Genomic DNA, 19,825 nt, shown 5'->3' with positions numbered 1-19,825 from the left:
CACTTTTCCCATTGTAAGGTAGCTCTCCATGTCAAAAAAACTACTCTTGGGGAGCGAGTGAGGGATTGGTGTGCCATAAAGCATACCCACAGGATTATCGAAGCTGATCAATTAAACCTCTGCCCTAAAGGCAGAATCTGCCCACCCCCGCACAGTTAGTCATGTACCACTACGGTGCATGCTGCCCAGAGGTAGAGATGAATATTGGCCATCCCTAGATCCCCATCATAAATGCATCGGACACACTTATCAAAAGAGATCCTGGGAGGTTTATTGGCCCAAAGGAATTTCCTAGTCAAAGAAGCTATGGCAATGAACCAATGGTTAGCGATAGGGAAGGGAAATTTCTGGAGGACATAACGGAGTCATGGGAGGACCATCATTTTATACAGAGCTCCATTACCCAGTACGTTGAGTGGCAATTTAGCCAGCCTATCTAAATCGGTCTGGATCATGTGGTGAGGGGGCGTATGCTAAGACATCATGCTAGGTCTGGCACCGTGTCATCTGAATTCCTAAGTAACGGAAGCTTAGACGCCAGTTTTTGTCATCTCTGTCACCTCAAAGAGGGATCAGTAGTGATTTGGGCCAGTTGACTCTCAGTCATGATTCTTTATTATTTTTTAAACAGAATTTTATTGAATTGAAGTAAAACAGCACTTTCAGTTGTGCAATGTGCATCCATGCTCTCATGTAATATCCAGTTCAAAGAAAGTGGACTTTAAGTGCTGAGAATGAAACAAATCAGCAATGCAAAATATATATGCAATCATTATAACAGCCAAGGCATATGCACATGGAGGAAAAGGCTTGCCACCACTAAACTGGTGTACATCGTGACAAATAAAGTAAGCATATAAAGGTAAATGAATAAAAAGTGATCAATCAAACACCCAGACCCAACCCCTCCCTCCTGTGGTACATCATCCCCTTATCCCCTCTCCCCCAAGAAGATCCTCAAGTTATTAGGCAACAGTGATAGAAACAGGCGCTTCTGAAAGAGCATTGTGCAATAGGAGCAGAGCCCGATATTGAGATACAACAATCATGCAGGGGAGTCGCAAACACAACTGGGGGCTCAAATAACCAGCCCTGGAGAGCCTAGCAGGAAGAGCGCAGTTAAGGGGATATTCAGTCACAGGACTAATCCGCACTCTCAATCTCATTTCTCCGAAAATCTACCAGAATTGCGTCCCAAGCTCTCGCCTCTTCCAAGGGGCACCTGCCGTAGTTTGCTTCACGAAGCACTCTCTCAGTCCTGATGCCTCCCCGACTGCATCAAGAATGGAAATGAGGAAGGAGGAGCTTAGCGCTTGACCGAGATGGCCGCGTGAGCTTTGAGCTCCCGCTACCCTCGCGCCCTCCGGCACTCATCCTGTCCTAAATCCTGATTTTCATGCACGGAATCCTGCAGATGAGTCACAGCTGGGGCGATTGACGTTGTCCGGGCCAAGATCGCCCACCGGGGACCGAAGTTGTGCACGGCGGAAGATTGCGGCCTACCTCCGAAGGATGCCAGGGGCTTGCGCTGGCAGGATACCCGGCCACTAATTGAACAACAGCGGCCTTGGGAGGTGTGAACTGACGGACGGATGCCGTGGCACTTTCACTTTCGTTTTCTCGCCCTTTGTTTGCTCCGGGTTGGGAGTGCGTCATACAGATCCTCTGTTGTCTGGAAGACCTCCACCCGGTCCTGACTGGCTGTTGAAGACCTAGTCGTACCTGTCTCCTCTACCTGAGTGAGGGACGTCCTCTTGCGACTGACCGTCCTGCTGTCCGAGATGTCGACCAAATCGGAGGCAGACAGGTCGAAGTCTAAGACTACCAGGCGGGGAGGCTATATCCAATCCAACAATATGGATCGCTATGCCCAGCAGAAGGAGTCGCCTGGTGGATCGGGACAGTCGCTGGAAGCACAGAAGGCCGATTCATCCCCAGCCTCGGAGTTATCATTGCAGGATATCAAGGAGGCGATAGATGGGATGCAATCTTTGATTGGGCGACAGTTCGAGACCCTGGCGCACAAGGTGGACATGATTTTGGTCGATGTCAACTTGATTCGCGCGGACCTGGGGAAAACCAATGAACGGGTCAAGTCCCTGGACCTCAAGACTACTGGCCTCGCGGACGATGTCTCGGAACTCCAGGCTGAGGTCCGCAAGCTACGAACCGCGAATGACCTCTCCGCTCGCCGGCTCGAGGACTTTGAAGGTCGGGCCCGGCGCAATAATGTGCGCATTATTGGGGTCCCAGAAACTTCGGAGGAGCTCTCCGTGGACCTCCTCGTCGAGGACCTGGTGGTGAATCATCTTGCGCCAAAGGGCCTCGGCAAGTTTTTCGCGGTGGAGCGGGCTCACCGAGTGCCTGGCGGACGGCCTAAGGTGGGAGCCCCCCCGCGGCCGATTGTCGCCCGGATCTTCCACTTTCGAGATCGGGACGCTATCCTGCAAGCCTCGAGGGTGACAGGCCCGGTGCCTTTTCAAAATGCCTCTGTGAGCTTCTACCCTGATTTCACCCAGATGGTGCAGAAACAAAGGCAAAGTTTCCTGGGGGTGAAGCGGCGGCTTAGGGATATGGACCTGAAGTATGCCATGCTTTTTCCCGCTAAGCTGCGCGTGGTATATGAGGATCGGACTTTCTTCTTCGAATCGCCGGACATGGCAGGGGACTGGCTGGATGCACTCCCTCGGCGACAGCCCGGCCGGGACAGCGTGGATGGGGTGGAAGGCGACCGGGATGGACAGAAGTGATACCCTCGGTGTTGGCCTGTTTCGATTCAGCCCTGGACAGTGACTCGCAACTTATTGCAGTAATGGGAGGCCGGCGGGGGGAAGATAGGGGCTCTTTCCTCCCTTGGAGTGCTTTTTGTAGATTTGTTTTTGGTAGGGCGACAGGCACACTGCAAGTTGGGGGGGCTTTGTAAGCTGACGCAGGGGTGCAGGGTGGGGGGGGTTTCAGGATGTTGGGGTTGTTGTTTGGGGTTGTTGTTTTTTCTTGCAAGGCGTAGCAATGACTGTCAGAATTGTCCGATTGTGGTTCTCTGGGGGGGGGGGGAGGTCTCTTTGTGTTCAGGGATGGGGGATAGGGGCTTAAACGTACTCAGCTGGAGTGTTAATGGCTTAGGGGACCGTATAAAACGGGGGATAGTCCTGCAATTTTTGAACCGGACCTTGCCAGACGTGGTCCTCTTGCAGGAGACCCACCTTATAGGGAATATGTGTTATGCGCTTAACAGAAAGGGCTATAAATTCATTGCTCACTCGGGGTTTTCCTCGGGCTCCAGGGGTGCGGGCATACTTGTCAGAGGTTCCCTACCATTTGAGGTTGACTCCACCATTGCTGATGATAGGGGGCGCTTTGTGGCAGTGTCGGGGAGGTGGGAGGGCAGAACGTTGGTTTTGGTTTCTGTTTATGTTCCTCCTGCCTTGCAGGCCTCCACGTTTGCAAGGCCTTGTTGGAACTCCCCGAAGGGATGCTGGTGGTGGGAGGGGACTTCAATGCGGTTGGTTCTGGAATGCTAGATAGGCACCCGCCCAGAGACACCGGGGGGGCTCAGAAGTGGCTTCCCGACTTTATTGATACTTTTGGCTTGGTAGATTGTTGGAGGCTGCGGCACCCCACTCAGCGACAATACACCTTCCACTCCGGGGCCCACGGGAGTCTCTCCCGGATTGATTATCTGCTCACTCTGGCGGCACACGCCTCTTTGGTAACTGAGGTTAGGCACATGGCACGGGGCATATCAGATCATTCACCGGTGTGGGCACGTCTGGACATGGGCCGGGTGGCGGGGGGCAGGGTGGCTCCCGTTAACCCCTGGTACTTTCGGTACCCCAAGCTGCGCAGCGCGTTGCTGAAGACAGTTGACCACTACTTTCGAGAAAACCAGGGCTCAGTTGGCTCCGCGGTGTCCTTGTGGGAGGCTTCCCAGGCTGTACTGAGAGGAGAAGCCTTGTCCCTGGTAGTGGCCGCCAAGCGTCGGAGAGATGCCGAGGTGATACAAGTGGAGGACGAGATAGCGGCTTTAGAGTTGGCCTTGGAAGGGGATGTTGAGACGTCCACGCTGCACAATTTGAGCCTGAAGCAATTGGAGTATAGGGATCTGGTGACAAATGCCGCCAAGACCCTTCACAGGGAGCAGCAGGGGCGGTTGTATGATGTTGGAGATAAGGCCGGGAAATTGCTGGCATGGCTGGACAAAAAGGAGCGTGTTAATCGTGTGGTGCCGGAGTTGTTGACGGACGGGGGAGAGGTCGTCACTGATCCCGACGGTATAGTCCGGTGTTTCTCAGACTATTTTCGTACGGTGTACGCCTCGGTCTCGGATAGATCGACTGAGGACTCGTGTGATCTTCTGCGTGACATCGCTCTGCCCTGCCTTTCCACCATTGATAGGGAGGACCTTGATGGTGATATCACTGTAGACGAAGTGGCAGGTGCTATCCGTGCGTTGCGCTCCGGCAAGGCTTCGGGCCCAAATGGTCTGCCGGTAGAGCTGTACAAGCTTTGTCCGGATAAGTTTGCTCCTCACCTGACCGCCATGTTCGTGGAGGCGCGGAGGAACGGGTTTCTTCCGCTCGATCAACGGCTGGCGACGATCGTGGTAATACATAAAGACGGAAAGCCCCGGGATAGGTGTGGCTCCTATCGGCCGATCTCGCTCCTCAACGTCGAGCCGAAAATCCTTGCCAAGATTCTCGCGAACCGCCTGGTCCGGGTACTTGGCGACTTGATCCACCCGGATCAGTCGGGCTTTATCCCGCACCGTAACACTGCACTAAACCTTAGACGCCTCCACGGAGTGATTGCCAGGACGGGTACGATACAAGAGCCGGCTATTGTGGCGTCCCTTGACGCCACGATGGCCTTTGACACGGTAGAGTGGGCATACTTGTGGGCGGTGCTGGCCAAATTCGGCTTCGGGCCTGGATTCGTGGGGTGGGTGAGGCTGCTCTATGAGGGGCCTCTTGCACGCGTCGTGGTGAACGGGCGGGCGTCGGCACCTTTCGAGCTCGGGAGAGGCACCCGGCAGGGTTGCCCCCTGTCGCCGTTGCTGTTTGCCCTTGCTCTTGAGCCGTTGGCGGCGTGGAAACGGTGGCACCCGGATATACGTGGGCTTCGCTGGTCGCCTGACCACGAAGACCGTATTTCACTCTACGCTGATAACATTCTGTTATATCTTGCCTCGCCTAAGAAATCTCTGATAGTGGTTTGTGACGTCTTGACATCTTTCGGTAGAAACTCGGGCCTTGTCATTAATTGGGGGAAGTCACACTTGTACGTCCTGTGTGGGGATGTCCCGCCTGTTCCGCGTAACTGTTCGATCCAGATAGCCCAGCAGGGCTTTTTGTATTTGGGGATCTATATTTCCACCGACCCCATCTTGCGCTACGAGAAGAACTTGCTCCCTCCCTTGGTGCGTCTGCGGCGGGATGTGGCGGGCTGGCGGCGATTGCCGCTCTCCCTCCTTGGCCACGCTGCACTGTTTAAAATGATGTCCCTTCCCCGTTTCCTCTATGCCCTGCAGAATACTCTTGACCTGGTCCCGGCCAGCTATTTCCGTGAGATCGAAAGCCACCAGCGCGCGCTCTTATGGGACGGGCGTCCGCGTATCGCAGTCGCTAAGTTGACGCTTCCGTGGTACGACGGTGGTATCGCGCTTCCAGACATTCGACGTTATTACTGGGCCACCCAGTTGAGCGCGATTAACCATGGTGTCTATGGTCCGGCGCTCAGCCCTGGCTTCGCCATGGATCGCTGGTTGCTCCGTGGGGGTAATTACCACAGAGCGTTGTATTCGAAATCGTTGGACCTCACCCTCACGGGGCCCACCAGAGTGGCCGCCCATGTGTGGAAGGTGGCGACGGACTCGCTGGGCTGGAGGGGTAAGCTTACCCTTGCCACCCCTCTGTTCGACTCCGAGATTCTGGGGAAGCTTTGGCGCACAAAAGGGTTGGAGAAATGGGATTTGATCGGCATATCCAGGGTTGGAGACCTTTTGGTTAAGGGTAAGATAAAGTCATTCGAGGAGCTGCAGAAGGAATACGAGCTGGGGAGCACGGAGTTCTTCCGATATGCACAAGTGCGCCACGCCTTGCGGTCAGTCCTTGTGGAGGGGGAGAAGGTGCCCGAGTCCTCCCCGTTGGAGGATCGGATCCTGGATGGTCACATGCCAGAGAGCACGATTTCGCTCATTTATAAGAAGCTTATCAATGTTCGGGCGGATCTTCTCCTAGGGTTGCGCGCCCAATGGATAAGGGACGGCCTTGAACTAGATGATGAGGATTGGCAGTACGCAGTTTCTTCTCCCAAAGAGGTCGCTATCCCCGCGCGCCTGCGGCTGTTGCAGCTAAAAATACTCCATAGGGTCTACGTGACGGGGCCCAGGTTGGTTCACATGGGTTTTTCTGAGGAGGGCCTATGTAAGAGAGGCTGTGGTATGGTGGGTACCTTCCTCCATATTATTTGGGAATGCGGTGCGATTATGGAGTTCTGAAGGCAAGTCCATGAGGTGATGGGGGAGGTGACAGGAATTGTTATGCAGCCTGAGGCGCGATGTTGTCTCCTGAATGTCTGGAGTCCTACTGACCACAACGCGGCACAGACTCAGTGGGTGACCCTGGGGAACATGGTAGCCAAGCGCGATATCGCTCGGCTGTGGGGCTCCGATAGGCCGCCCACATTGACAGCGTGGATGGAAAACATGGACTGGAGCATGTTTAGGGAGAAGACAGTGTATTGTGCTCGGGGGCGCCCTCGGAAATGGCATGCTGTGTGGGGGCCATGGAACCAGTACAGAGGGGACATATGCCTGCCCCCCGACCCGGATCCGCCTGAGGAGCAACTTTCCCCTTAGTCCTTTTCCGGCTTTGACATTCCCGCTGATATGTGATTGTTTCTGGAGTCTCTGCCTTTCCCTCCTTTCCCTTACTATAGATCAGTGCCTGTTGGACGTGATGGGGCTCGTCCCCCCTGATGGGAACCTCTCTTGGTGATTACACTACCTTTCGCCTTGCTTGTGTTTAGGGTTGTATTTATGTTTATGCAAAATAGAACCTTTGGCTCTCCTGTCAGTGATATGTGGACGCAAGCATGTGTTGAACCTCTCAAGCTGCCGTACCTCCGGGATGTCGGCTGAATAGCTGTGTCACTGATATAAAATAAAGGTTTTTAAAAAAAAAAAAAAAAAAAAAAAGATTGGAAATGAGGTGGAGTCCGGTTTCTGCTGGGTGAGCCATAAACAAGAGGACATCATCAGCACAGAGGACTATTCTGTCCTTTAGTGCCACACCCAGTCAAACCACCAGGGCATCACAGCGTATCAGCGAATCTAGGGGTTCTATTGCCAAGACAAAGAGAAGGGGAGACTGGGGACTTCCCTGTCTAGTGCTCCAGAGAATGGGGAATCTGTGGGAGACCACTCTGTTCAACCGCAGCTGCGATTGTGGGCCAGTGTATGAAGTGTGAACATAGGCTCGGAATCTATGACCTAATCCCATCTTGACCCACACCTCTTGAATAAAAGCTAAATCCAAAGAATCAAAAGTTTTTTGGGAAGTTGAGAAGCGTAAGCACTGTGGCACAGTGCAGCTCCCTGAATGTGGCTAGGGTGAAGTGAACCCTGAGAATGCAGTGTCTAGTGCTGGGCCGGGGATAAAGCTGCACTGGTCCAAAGGAACCAGGAAGCCAAGCACATGAGTTAGGCACCTCACTAGACTTTTAGCTTATAGTGTTACCTCAGTGTTATTGAAAGAGATGGACTGGTAAGAGAAGGACTGGTCTGGGGGCTTACTGGGTTTCAACAGGGCCACAAATTGTGGCTAGATCCAATTCAGGTGACCCGGTCAATAGCTTCAAGGAGTATATTTAGGAGGGGGGGGGGGGTAAAAAATGTTTCCGTAGTGGTTGGTAGTATTCCATAGGGAACCCATTTGGGCCTGGGGCTTTGCCTGGATCAAGTTCTTTAAAGGCGTCGTTGACTCCTCTAATGTCAAGATCTGCTCAAGGGCCTCCCTTTCCATGGGGGTTAGAGTGGGCAGGGGAACGCCTGCGATTAGTGGACTTCCCAAGTCGCTGAGGGGGCAGGGCCTTGCCACGTACAGAGACTCATAATATTTTGCAAACATGGCGGCCATGGCCGGGTCAATGGTGGCCAATTGTCCATTCGTACCAGTGATACTGAGGACTACCCTCGCTGCTAATTCCCAAGTGGCCAGCCAGTACAACAGCCTGCCCAACTTGTCTCCCCATTCATAAACTCTTCCTGAAGAGGCTTCCCAGCATCTACAGGCCTCATCCAGGCACAGCTGTAGCAGTTCAGCCCTTTCCACCGCTAAGCTGTGGCTTAGGAGTTCTGACTGGGTGCTCCCGCTATGGGTCTCAAGCTCCAGTTGTGCTCTTCAAATCTGTGTCTTGCAGGTCTGACCCCTGGGTGTTCCCTTGCATTGTTGACTTCCAAGACTACCAAAGAGTACCACAGCAGTCAAATGAGCTGCAGTTAGTGTCAAGGAAAACCTCAAGGTACTTCTTCAGGGCCAGTATGATTCTTTCGTTTGTCAGGAAGCAGGCATTGAGATGCCACATTTGTCTTTCCCTCCCAGGGTTTCCCACCTGAAGGGTGACCGGTGCGTGGCCTGGTATTCCCCTTACAAGGATCCAAGATCCCAGTATATATAGGAGGTCGGTGGCTGGCAGCAAGAAAAGTTCGATGCAGGAGAGGGATCTGTGGGCCTCTGTGGAATGGGCATATTCTCACACTGTGGGATTCCAATCCCGCCAGGCTTCACAAAGACCCAAACCGGAGGCCCAACTGGCTAGGCCTCTACCTTCTCTAGAATTCTGTGCTTCATACCAGATACATGTTCCCCGGGTAGACCATGTGACTGTCTGATTGTTTTTATAGATTAGCCCAATCTTCCATATTTAAAAAAGCTAGGCAAGAAGACAGATGAGGATGGTGGGTATTTCCATCCATCCTCCACTAACATGGAATCATTTTAGTGGAGGATTGTGATCTTCACTTGAGTTCCCAGGACTGGAAGTTTAGGCAACATTATTTCTATTGAAGGAGGACCAGGTCTGATTTGCATAGGCCTGTTCTCAGTCTGGAGTACCATAATGCTGAAAACACGATGGACTTAAATGAGACCTGAGAAACTACCAATGGTTCGCAATAATTGAAGCTTTCTACATGTTGATTTTTTTTGTTTTCTTCTATCTATGATGCCAAGTATGACAGGTTGTCCCAGGGAGGGATCCTTTGCTTACTCAAGCTGCACCATCCCAAAGAGGCCCAAGAAAGCGAAAAGTGGTCTGGAATTGCCTGCGTTCTTGTGTAGATCGAACCTGGTCTTGCACTTTGATCTGGACTGTTCCTATGGAAGCAGCACCAAGCCTGATTTGCAAAGGAGTGGCACAGTAGGGAAAAGAACTATGGATGTGAATGTGGCCCAAGTAAATACCAGTGGCTGAGATTAATGAATCCATTCCATTGTGACTGTTTTGTTACTTCTTAATCTGTGAGAGCTGCCAGCATCCATTTCGATGGTAAACCTTTTGCATAAAGCATTAAAACAACTCAAAATATGTAGGGAAAGTAAACTAAAAAATAACCTTTATATTAGATAAACTGTGAAGTGAGAAGCCAGTAATAGAAAATATATCTATAAAGTGGACATGAAAGTATAGCTGATTGACTCATTGCTACACTTTACTGGGATCTTTTCCATTTCTCTGAGCCATATTTATGCCTCCTCCAATTTACCAGAGAATAACCACTGATCCCTAGTGATTTTGCAAAAGGTTGGCCATTCCTAAAGGTAGGGAGATTTTTAGTTTCTTTAGTCCATTGTATATTTACTTGAACTATTTTATTTCTCCATTATTCCATTCAATTGTATGTGATCATCTCCTCTACCTCCTTCTCATAGTTGTCCATTACTTACACAAACATGTTTCTGGACTCTGTGATCTCTGAGTTTCTCATAGCTCCCAATATACATCTAACATTATGGCACAGACAAAGGGCAGGAGAATTCCAAATTAGCACACTATAATCTGATTAGGCTCATGGGAAAATTCTAAGTAGAGGAGAGATGTTGCTGGACAGATGTCATTAAATACTTTATATGAGGAAATTCTCGGTGCATGTTGATGCAAATATTTCCAGAGTTTGTTGTTCTTCAGTGCATTCATCTATTTACTGAAGATTTTTCTTCTGAAGAATAACACTCCATTGAAACCTCTTTTCATACATAAGAGCCTTTTTCTTCTTTCTTGGTCCCAAACGCTATTTCCCTGGCTGGCACTGTTGAAAGTGTGTTTCTACTAAGAGAAGGAATCTTTCCAGTAGACCTGAAAGTCAGTCATGTTTTGCACTTATTTGGAAAAATCAGTCTTTGCCCCGTTTCTTGCTTCCTTTATCCAGAGGAGCTCCTTGGGAAGCAGCACTTCACCTGAAATCATTGGGCTTCCTCTTACCACAATCGCTGCACTTACCAAACATGTTTCCATTCCTGGTGTAGCACCATGGGATGAGAGCTGCCATTCAGGAGATGGATGATGCCGTGCACATGCCGAGTTATGGTCATGCCACTCTCCTGCTTTTCCAAGATCTCTAATATTTGTTCGCAGTGGGCATAGCTGGAGCACTTGTGCCCTTTATGCCAACTTGTATGTGCGTTTCATTGAAACCTCGGGAGTGCTTTTTGGCTTTCCTCTCCAGTACACTCCATACATATTTAGCTAAGGATTTCTTGGTCTAGGTTTCCACCAGTTGCTGCCAAAATATGCAGTATATCGGCAAAAGTGCCAGGAATGTTCATTAAATGTCATAGATGATCCCAAATTTCAGGGGTAGCTCATGTTAGCAAATGCCAAGGAAGGTCTCACTATGCCAATAGGGTTACCATATTCGAGTTCTGCATACAAAAGCCAAGTTGGCCATAATCATGCCAGCACTAGCCACTCTACTTCTGTAGATGGGTTTCATATGGCAGTAAGAGCCATCGTGTGCCACAGAGCGTCACACAATGACATTCAATGTCACCATGTTAAATGCACTTCACTATCTTTCTAGGGATGACCATCCTTGTTGCACTACCATACTAAAGGGGCCCCTCTCTACTGCCAGCAACAGCCACTAAATGCTACAAGGGGATTCCGAAGGCCAGGGACGTCTAGCAAATGCTAGAAATACGCACCTTAGACTAGAAACACACCTATTGCCTGTGATGTGCACAATTTGTCAGCGGTGGGTGACTTCATGCCTGGGATGTCTATTACATGCTAGTAATGATACTTCTATTCCACAGAGAGTTTCATATGCAAGAGATAAGTCAAAAAACCACATTTTCCTGGACTTTCCACCTTTAACAGAGTGTTGGCATCATATGCCATGCAGGGTGACCATCATGATAAACATGTATCCGTGGATGCCAATGTATTTCTAGGTAGCCCCACCAAATTCATAGCACAAACCTGTATACCATGAGAAGCCCCCCGTATGCAGGAAGCTAGCCGTAAGCCAGTGTAGTTCATGCAATACATGGAATTAACAATTTAAGCCGGGGGCAGCTTCCATCATGCCCGGGACGGCTTTTGCTATCCATGTTGTTTTCCTTGGGCGGACACTGTATGCAAGAACAGAGGTTCCATATATTGCCTGTTGATCATCATTTTTCTGGAATGACCACATAACTCCAGGAATGCTGACCTTAAGCCAGCGGTTCCTAGCCTTTGCAAGGAATCGCACCATATTCCATGGGTAGCCACCATTATGTCAATGGTTGATAACATCATGTCAATAATTTCCATCAAATACCTGTCATTCCCACCAGCTGTTGTCCATTGTCAGAATGCCAGGAAATCCCCCCCAGATGCCAAGATGCACAACAGGGTACCATGTAGCAGAAACGTCAACATTTTTTAAGGGTGGCCACTATCATCCTGAAGGTGGCCATCGTCATGCCAGAGAAACCCAACAATGCTATGAGTGTGCACTATACACTAGAGAGGACCTTAGCATGGTCATAGGACACAGACACAAGCGTGGGCTCCAGGGGCCAGGAGTAGGGACACAAGAGTAAACTGTCGGGGTTCTCACTGTACAAGGTACTTTCTCAAACATCACTTAGACAAATAATACACAATCAATCATTCAAATATTTGCAGACCGCACTACTCACCCGCGAATGTCTCAAGGCGCTAAGGGGGGAAAGAGAGCTACTACTGCTCGAACAGCCAGGTCTTGAGAAGTCTCCTGAAGGTCAGCAGGTCCTGGGTCTGTCGCAGGTGGATGGGGAGGGTGTTCCATGTGTTGGTGGCGAGGTGGGAGAAGGATCTGCCGCTGGTGGTAGTTCAGTTGATGCGTGGGTCGGTGGCGAGGGAGAGGTTAGCAGATCGAAGCTGGCGGTTGGGAGTGTAGAAGGTGAGTCGTTTGTTCAGGTATGATGGTCCGGCGTCGTGGAGTGCTTTGTGAGCGTGGGCGAGGAGTTTGAAGGTGATCCTCTTGTTGATGGGGAGCCAGTGCAGGTCTCTCAGGTGGGCAGTGATGTGGCTGTGGGGGGGATGTTGAGGACGAGGCGTGCGGAGGCATTCTGGATACGTTGAAGTCTTTTCTGGAGTTTGACTGTGGTTCCTACGTAGAGGGCGTTGCCGTAGTCAAGCCTGCTGGTGATGAGGGCCTGGGTGACCGTCCTTCTGGTTTCGGTGGGGATCCATCTGTAGTTCTTGCGAAGCATGCGGAGGGTGTTGAAGCAGGAGGAGGATACGGCGCTGTCTTGCTGGGTCATTGACAGTGATGCATCCAGAATGAACCCCAGGTTGCGTGCGTGGTCGGTGGGTGTTGGTACAGCTCCTAGCGAGTCTGGCCACCAGGAGTTGTCCCAGGCGGAGGGGGTGGAGCCGAGGATGAGGACCTCCGTCTTGTCCGTGTTCAGTTTTAGGTGGCTGTTCTTCATCCATTTGGCGATGGCCTTCATTCCTTCGTGGAAGTTGGTCTTGGCGGGGGTGGGGTCCTTGGTGAGGGAGAGGATCAGCTAGGTGTGGTCGGCGTATGAGACGATGTTGAGGGCATGAGATTGGACGATGTTGACGAGCGGTGTCATGTAGACATTGAAGAGGGTCGGGCTGAGGGATGATCCTTGGTGTACTTGGTGGCTTCGGATCGGAATGGAGGAAGGCGGACTCTCTCATGGTTCTGCCGGTGAGGAAGGAGGTGATCCAGTCCAGGGCTTTGTCGCAGATCCCCGCGTTGTGGAGGTGTGTGCGTAAGGTGTGGTGGCAGACGGTGTCAAAGGCGGTCGAGAGGTCTAAGAGGATGAGGGCCGCAGTTTCGCCGTTGTTCATCAGGGTCCTGATGTCGTCAGTGGCGGCGATGAGGGCGGTTTTGGTGTGTTGGTTGCTGCGGAATCCGGATTGGGACGGGTCCTGGGTGTTGTTCTATTTGAGGAAGCGGGTCAGTAGTCTGTTGACGATCTTCTCAATGACTTTCGCCGGGAACGGGAGCAGGGAGATAGGCCGGAAGTTTTTGAGGTCCGTTGGGTTCGCCTTAGGATTCTTAAGTAGGGCATTGATCTCGGCGTGTTTCTAGCTCTCCGGGAAGGTGGCGGTCTCAAAGGAGCTGTTGATGATCTTCCGGAGTTGGGGTGCGATGATGGAGCTTGCTTTGTTGAAGATGTGGTGGGGCAGGGTTCAGACGATGAGCCGTAGTGGATGGTGTTCATGGTTTTGATGGTCTCATTGTTATTGACGTGGTTCCAGGAGATCAGGAGGCCGGTGTGGCTGGGGGGCGGTGAGTCTGAGGTGTCGGTGGCTGTCCGGGGGATCGGAGTGTTGAATTCGTTGTGGATGTCTATAATCTTATGGTTGTAGAAGTTGGCTAGCGAGTCGCAGAGGTCTTGTGACGGTGGGATGTCGTTAGAGCTGGAGCTGGGGTTGGCGTGTTCCTTCACGATGGTGAAGAGCTCTTTGCTGTTGTGTGCATTGTTGTCAATGCGTTCCTTGAAGGAGGTCCTTTTGGCGGTTCAAATTAGTTGGTGGTGTCTGTGGCTGGCGTTCTTGAGGGCTGTGTGGTTATCCAGTGTCGGTTTGTAGCACCACTTCTTGTCGAGTCTTCGGCAGGTCTTCTTGGATGCTTGGAGGTCGGTGGTGAACCAGATGGCCCTTCTGTCAGTGCGTCTGTTTGAGGGTTTCTTGGACGGGGCGAGCGTGTTGGCGCAGTCGTCGATCCATTTCCTGAGGTTTCGTGCAGCTGTGGCAGTGTCGGTGTGGTCGGTGGGTGGGTCTAGGGCGAGGTTGGTGAGTAGCTGGTCTTCGGTGACCTTGTTCCAGCTGCGGTGGGGGATTCATTGCGGGTGGTTGTGTGCGGTGTTTTTCCTGAAGGAGAAGTGGATGCAGCAGTGGTCGGTCCAGTGGAGTTCGGTGATGTAGCTAAAGGTGACGTGGTTGCTGGTGGAAAAGATGGGGTCGAGCGTATGTCCGGCAGAGTGGGTGGGTATTGTGATGAGTTGTTTGAGTCCGAGGTTGGCGAGGTTGTCGAGCAGGGTGGTGGTGTTGCTGTCATTGGCGTTCTCAAGGTGGAAGTTCAGGTCTCCGAGCAGGATGTAGTCTGTGGAGGCCAGTGCGTGCTGGCTGACGATGTCTGTGATGGAGTCGCTGAACTGTGGTCTGAGTCCGGGGGGCCTGTAGACAAGGGTTCTTCTAAGGGTGGTATTAGGATCGGTGTGGATCTGGAAGGGCAGGTGTTCGGCGGTGCGGAGGGTATCTTCGGTGCTGGTCGAGATTCTGAGGGTCTTCCGGTGGACGATGGCAATTCCTCCTCTGTCCGGTCTGTTGGTGCGGTCTCTGCGGATGATCTTGTAGCCATCTGGGATGGCTATGGCAATGTTGGGCACCGACGCGGGTGCATCCAGGTCTCGGTCAGGAAGGCAACGTCCGGGGAGGATGAGTCGAGCAGGTCACAGAGTTCGACTGCGTGCTTGTGGATGGAGCGGGCGTTAAGTAGTATGCACCTGAGATGGTTTGACCTGCCCTGGTGGGAGGGGCAGGACACGCAGGTATTTGCTGGCTGGAGAAGCTGGAGGTTCGGCAGGTGAAGGGTCCGTGGGTGAGCTTCGGGGTGGGCTGGAAGCAGCTGGTTGACCGGCCGGTGTTGAGTGCGTGGAGGAGGTTGGCGTTGTAGCGGCATCTGGTGTCGTGGCCCTCGCGGGGCCCAGGCTGTCTGGTGCTGTGTGCGGTCCAGGCGCGGACAGGCTTGCCTTAGGGGTGCCTTTGGCTCGCCAGCTGCGCATCCGCTCTGCAGCCGCCATTAAGAAGGGGAGGTGGGAGGGAGGAGCAGCTGGGAGGCGGTTGGGACGGCGAATGGGTGAGTGAGGGGCGGGGCCTCAGGGGGCGCAGCGGTGGGAAAAAGCAATCAGAGAGCTACAATGGAAGGAACCAGGGAGCTACGGGGGGAGAGGGGCAGGACACCGAAAGAAAATACAGGAGAAGGCACACAGGAGGCAGGCACAGTAGCCAAGAAGAATGGGCAAAAAACAGCGACAACTGCAAAAACGAGAGCGGGCACAGGAGGCTCGAACTTGCGCTCGCGGCAGCAGCAGCGGGAGGAAGGACACGGGCACAAACAGGTGGTGCGAGCTGTGCGGCATGGGGAGCGACCAGCCTGAACACAGGGTCAAGGGTCGTTCTTCTCACCGCGCAGCGGCCGCCATTAAGAAGGGGAGGTGGGAGGGAGGAGCAGCTGGGAGGTGGGTGGGAGGGTGAATGGGCGAGTGAGGGGCGGGGCTGCAGGGGGTGCTGCGGTGGGAAAAAGCAATCAGCGAGCTATGAGGGAAGGAACCAGGGAGCAACAAGGGGAGTGGGGCAAGACGCCAAAAGAAAATACAGGAGAAGGCACACAGGAGGCAGACACAGTAGCCCGGAGGAGTGGGCAAAGAACAGCGACAACTGCAAAAACGAGAGTGTCACGTGTTTCATCGTTATATGACTTTTTCAAGGCTGTTAACAAAAAAACCATATGAAAACAAGCTTAGTTACAGTACCAGGGGAAGTTCTTAATTTCCTATTGATGAGCTCCACACCGTGAAGTTAGAAGAAAGACGAATAAAAAAGAAGAAAAAATGCTCAAGCTAAGTTGTGGCAAGCCCAGAAACAAACGTGAAAGATAAGTGTGAACAGAAGAAAGAACATTTTGTGGTTAGCACATATGGTTTTTGTTAACAGCCTTGAAAAAGTCGTCTAACGACGAAACACGTGTCGGCTGTTCTTTCGTATCATCTACGTGTCAACAACTTGTCAAACGATCCCCCTATGATCAAGATTGTGCCATACCTATTGCTTGTTTGAAAATAAATTGCCTACTGACTGGGTGTCAGTCAGTTTGAACTTTTAAATGTGCTGTGCTTTTCTGTTTGAATTTCTAATGTCAAAGTGACTAAGGGTCATATATCCTTAGGTTTTATTTTGCGAATTTCTGTTAGCAAATATTTGCGATTTTGTATTAGAAAATCGCTAACACCTATGTACAAATGTGTCCTTGACTCATTTAGTGATTCCTAATGGGGGTCGCAATTGACCTACCTCATTAATATTCATGAGGTAGGTCAGAATTTGCGTCCCATTGGGAATTTCTAAAAACACAGGGATGGTGGCCTATGGGGACAGCAGACCACCATGTCTATGTTTGCTTTTAAATAAAGCAACGTTTTATTTTCCTCAAAGGGAAATGGAATGTGTTTCAAAATCAAAAATTGAATGTTTCGGTTTCAGTCTTTTAAGGTGTTTTGGGACCACTGCCTGCTCTTAATAAACTTTATGCAACCATTAATGAAGGGGTAGTGGTCCTCTAAGGGCCCCTTACCGTTTGCGACTGGGTTACTACCTACCTGAGGTAGGCGGTAAAATGCTAATGATTTTTGACCGTATTTTGGTCACAAAACATACATGCATAGCACTGCAAGTTGCTATTTGAAAGGTATAACGTTGACACTCCCCTTCCTAATTCTGAATCGCTAACCCATTTTACAATGCGGTAATATGTCACCAAATCGCAAAATAGGGTTCTGTACATACAAAAAAGCTTTCTTGCAGTCACAATTGGCTCGAATCTGTGAATCGTACAGTTTCCAAAACAACAAAAAAAGTACAGTGGCCAAAATTGCTAGTCTTGACATGTAGTGCGAATGTGTAAAGCCGGGCTCAGGAGTAATCTTTAATAGCAGTCCAACTTTGATTTTAGCAAAGAGCGGAGAGATGCTACTATTTCTTTCTAATATTTTACATCTGATTCCAACAGAAGTGGTGGATGTGATCAAAGCCTGTAGTCAGTGTGGAGTGTGAAGTTGAAAGCATGAGAGGATGGCACCTAGCAGAAGGAGATGCAGAGAAGTTTAGACAGCAGCGGCTCCTCTGTAATGGGGGAGAAGTGTTACCCCACTATGAGCCAGCAAAATTACAATGATAATAAAAGGCTTCTATTATCATTTTATTTTGCTGACTGAGCCGGTGCCAGTCTAGGGGAGGGCCAGGCCTTGGCAGAGAGGAGGAGTGGTGGGCATTGTAAGTCGCATGTCGGTTTGGCCGGCCATCTTAGGACAACCAAACTAACACGTGCACTTAGGTTTCTCTAACCCAGCTGTACTACACACCAGGGGTGGAGAAATGGCGCAGGCTCCCTTTGTCTGAGCGAGCATCAGACCAGCCCGCTCAGGCCAATCCCAGCACTTCTCTCATGCTTGATATACCATGAGAGCAGCGTCGGGATTCGGTGGGGGAGTCTGGAAGCCTATTCTGCGTGCTGAGTGCTGTGTGGCAGAGGAGCACCGAAGCGGCTGACAGAGTCAGGTAAGTCTTTTTTCATTAAATGTTTATTATTCCCCCTGCTCCCCCACTTTATATGCGGCAGCCACCACTGAGTTTAGAGGTGGAAACTGCTGAGAAAGGAATATAAAGTAGTAAGGGCCTAATTTAGAGTATGGTGGCTAGTATACCAGGCCAGCATACAAATGTCCTCTACTGACCGGATGGAAACATCTTGCCATACATAGAGATCTGTGCCAGGCATGCAGAAAGCTCTTTGCCATACCTACCCTGAAGGCACTGAAACCCTGCCAACTTAAATACACCCGGTAAACATATTTTTTTGTTTTCCAAACACTCCCAAAGCAAAAGGTTGTTATTGAGAAACAAAAAAAAAATTACCCTGACATCCTGTGAGTTTTCTCCCATCACGTTGTGGTTAACTTCTTTAATTACCTGTTGAGGGCTGATAAGCTTTCCCTTGTGATGCTGAACAGGAAAACGATACTACACACTGGGCCAACTCTTAGTCATACGTTGACCAATGCATCAGTGGCAGGTGGTCCATCGGTCTAAGATTGTCCCAGCAGAGCCAGAGGAGGCTCTCCCGCCAGCAACAGGGTACTTCCCTACACTAAATAAAGATGGGGAAACATAAGTTTAGTGGATAGAAGATCTTGTTAAAAGTAGTCCAGATCATAGCGGACTGAAATCTCCTACCATGGCTAATCAAAGAGTTGGCACAACCAAAAAACCTTATAACACCAGAGGGAGACTGAACCAGGGAGTAATCCACCTGATTCTGGGGCAAAGAATACAAGACTGCAAATACAAGACAACAGATCAGTGGTGGAGAGTGGCAGCATATAGTCTGTGGGAGTGACAGCATGGAGTAAAAAGATTTGATCACATCACTCCAACTGTCAACTCCCTCAACTGAGCTTCCCATGGAAGGGAGGTGTATTTATGAACTGGCCTGCATCACTCACAAAACCCTTCACTCTCCGGCCCCCAACTACCTGAACAACAAACTGGTAAGAGCAGGTCAATCCAGACCGCTGAGAAGCTCTAACTCACTCCTTCTTATTCCTCCGAAACTGAAAAAGAAAAGCACACAATACCGACCGTTCTCTGGCAACGCTCCCAGGATGTGGAACGCTGTCCCTAGAGTCCTCAGATGCAACCCCTCCTTCTCCTGTTTCAAAAGGGACCTGAAAATCTATCTCCTTAACAAATACTTTCTTGACCAACGTCAAATAACCTAGAATTCAATATCCGAGTTTACTCCTCTCTCTTGACATTTAAGGATAGTTGGTGACCGGACTATGTTAACCACCTTATCTTACTTGCTGTATTTTTTTTATCCCTGGTTTTGCTTTCTTACTGCCTGCCTATTATGTAATGCAATTTCCGTCTGTTTTTCTTTACAGTATGTATTTAAAGCGCTCTGATACCTACGGGTCAAGCTAGCGCTATATAAAACTTTTAAAATAAAATAAAAAAATAAAATAAGAGCCTTGTTGTGTTTCCGTAAGGGGAACACTGAAGCTAAGGATGTGAATTTGCAGGGCTTTTATTATTGCGAAAACAAAAAGGCCACAACAATCTTTTTTTTATAGTGTAAAAGGGAGCAAAAAATGGGGAATAGTGGACAATGGGTGTCCTGAGAATGTGAATATAGGTGGATGCTGACCTCTGACCCAGAGGCGCATTATCCTCGTGCACTCAATGGCAATTTATGTCATATAAACAGTCTTTCAAATGTTTTGTTCCAGAAAATTTTATTTTGATTATTCATTCTTATTCATTTGTAATTTGTCCAATAGTTTTTCTTATGTTATTACATCATAACATTTAGTATAAATGCATTCAACTTTGCCCAATGCATTTCGGGCTGGTAGCCCTTCTTCAGGGGCTATGTAGCTGTAATATAGAGGAAACGTTCAGTTCAGAACAAAAATAATTACATATCATCACATTAAATCGCGCAATGACTGAAGTGTGCATAAATGCATGCTTTAAGGTAGCG

The sequence above is a fragment of the Triturus cristatus genome, chromosome 5_2 (genome assembly GCF_964204655.1).
Source record: "Triturus cristatus chromosome 5_2, aTriCri1.1, whole genome shotgun sequence".
NCBI lineage: Eukaryota > Metazoa > Chordata > Amphibia > Caudata > Salamandridae > Triturus > Triturus cristatus.
This window is presented reverse-complemented; position numbering follows the sequence as displayed.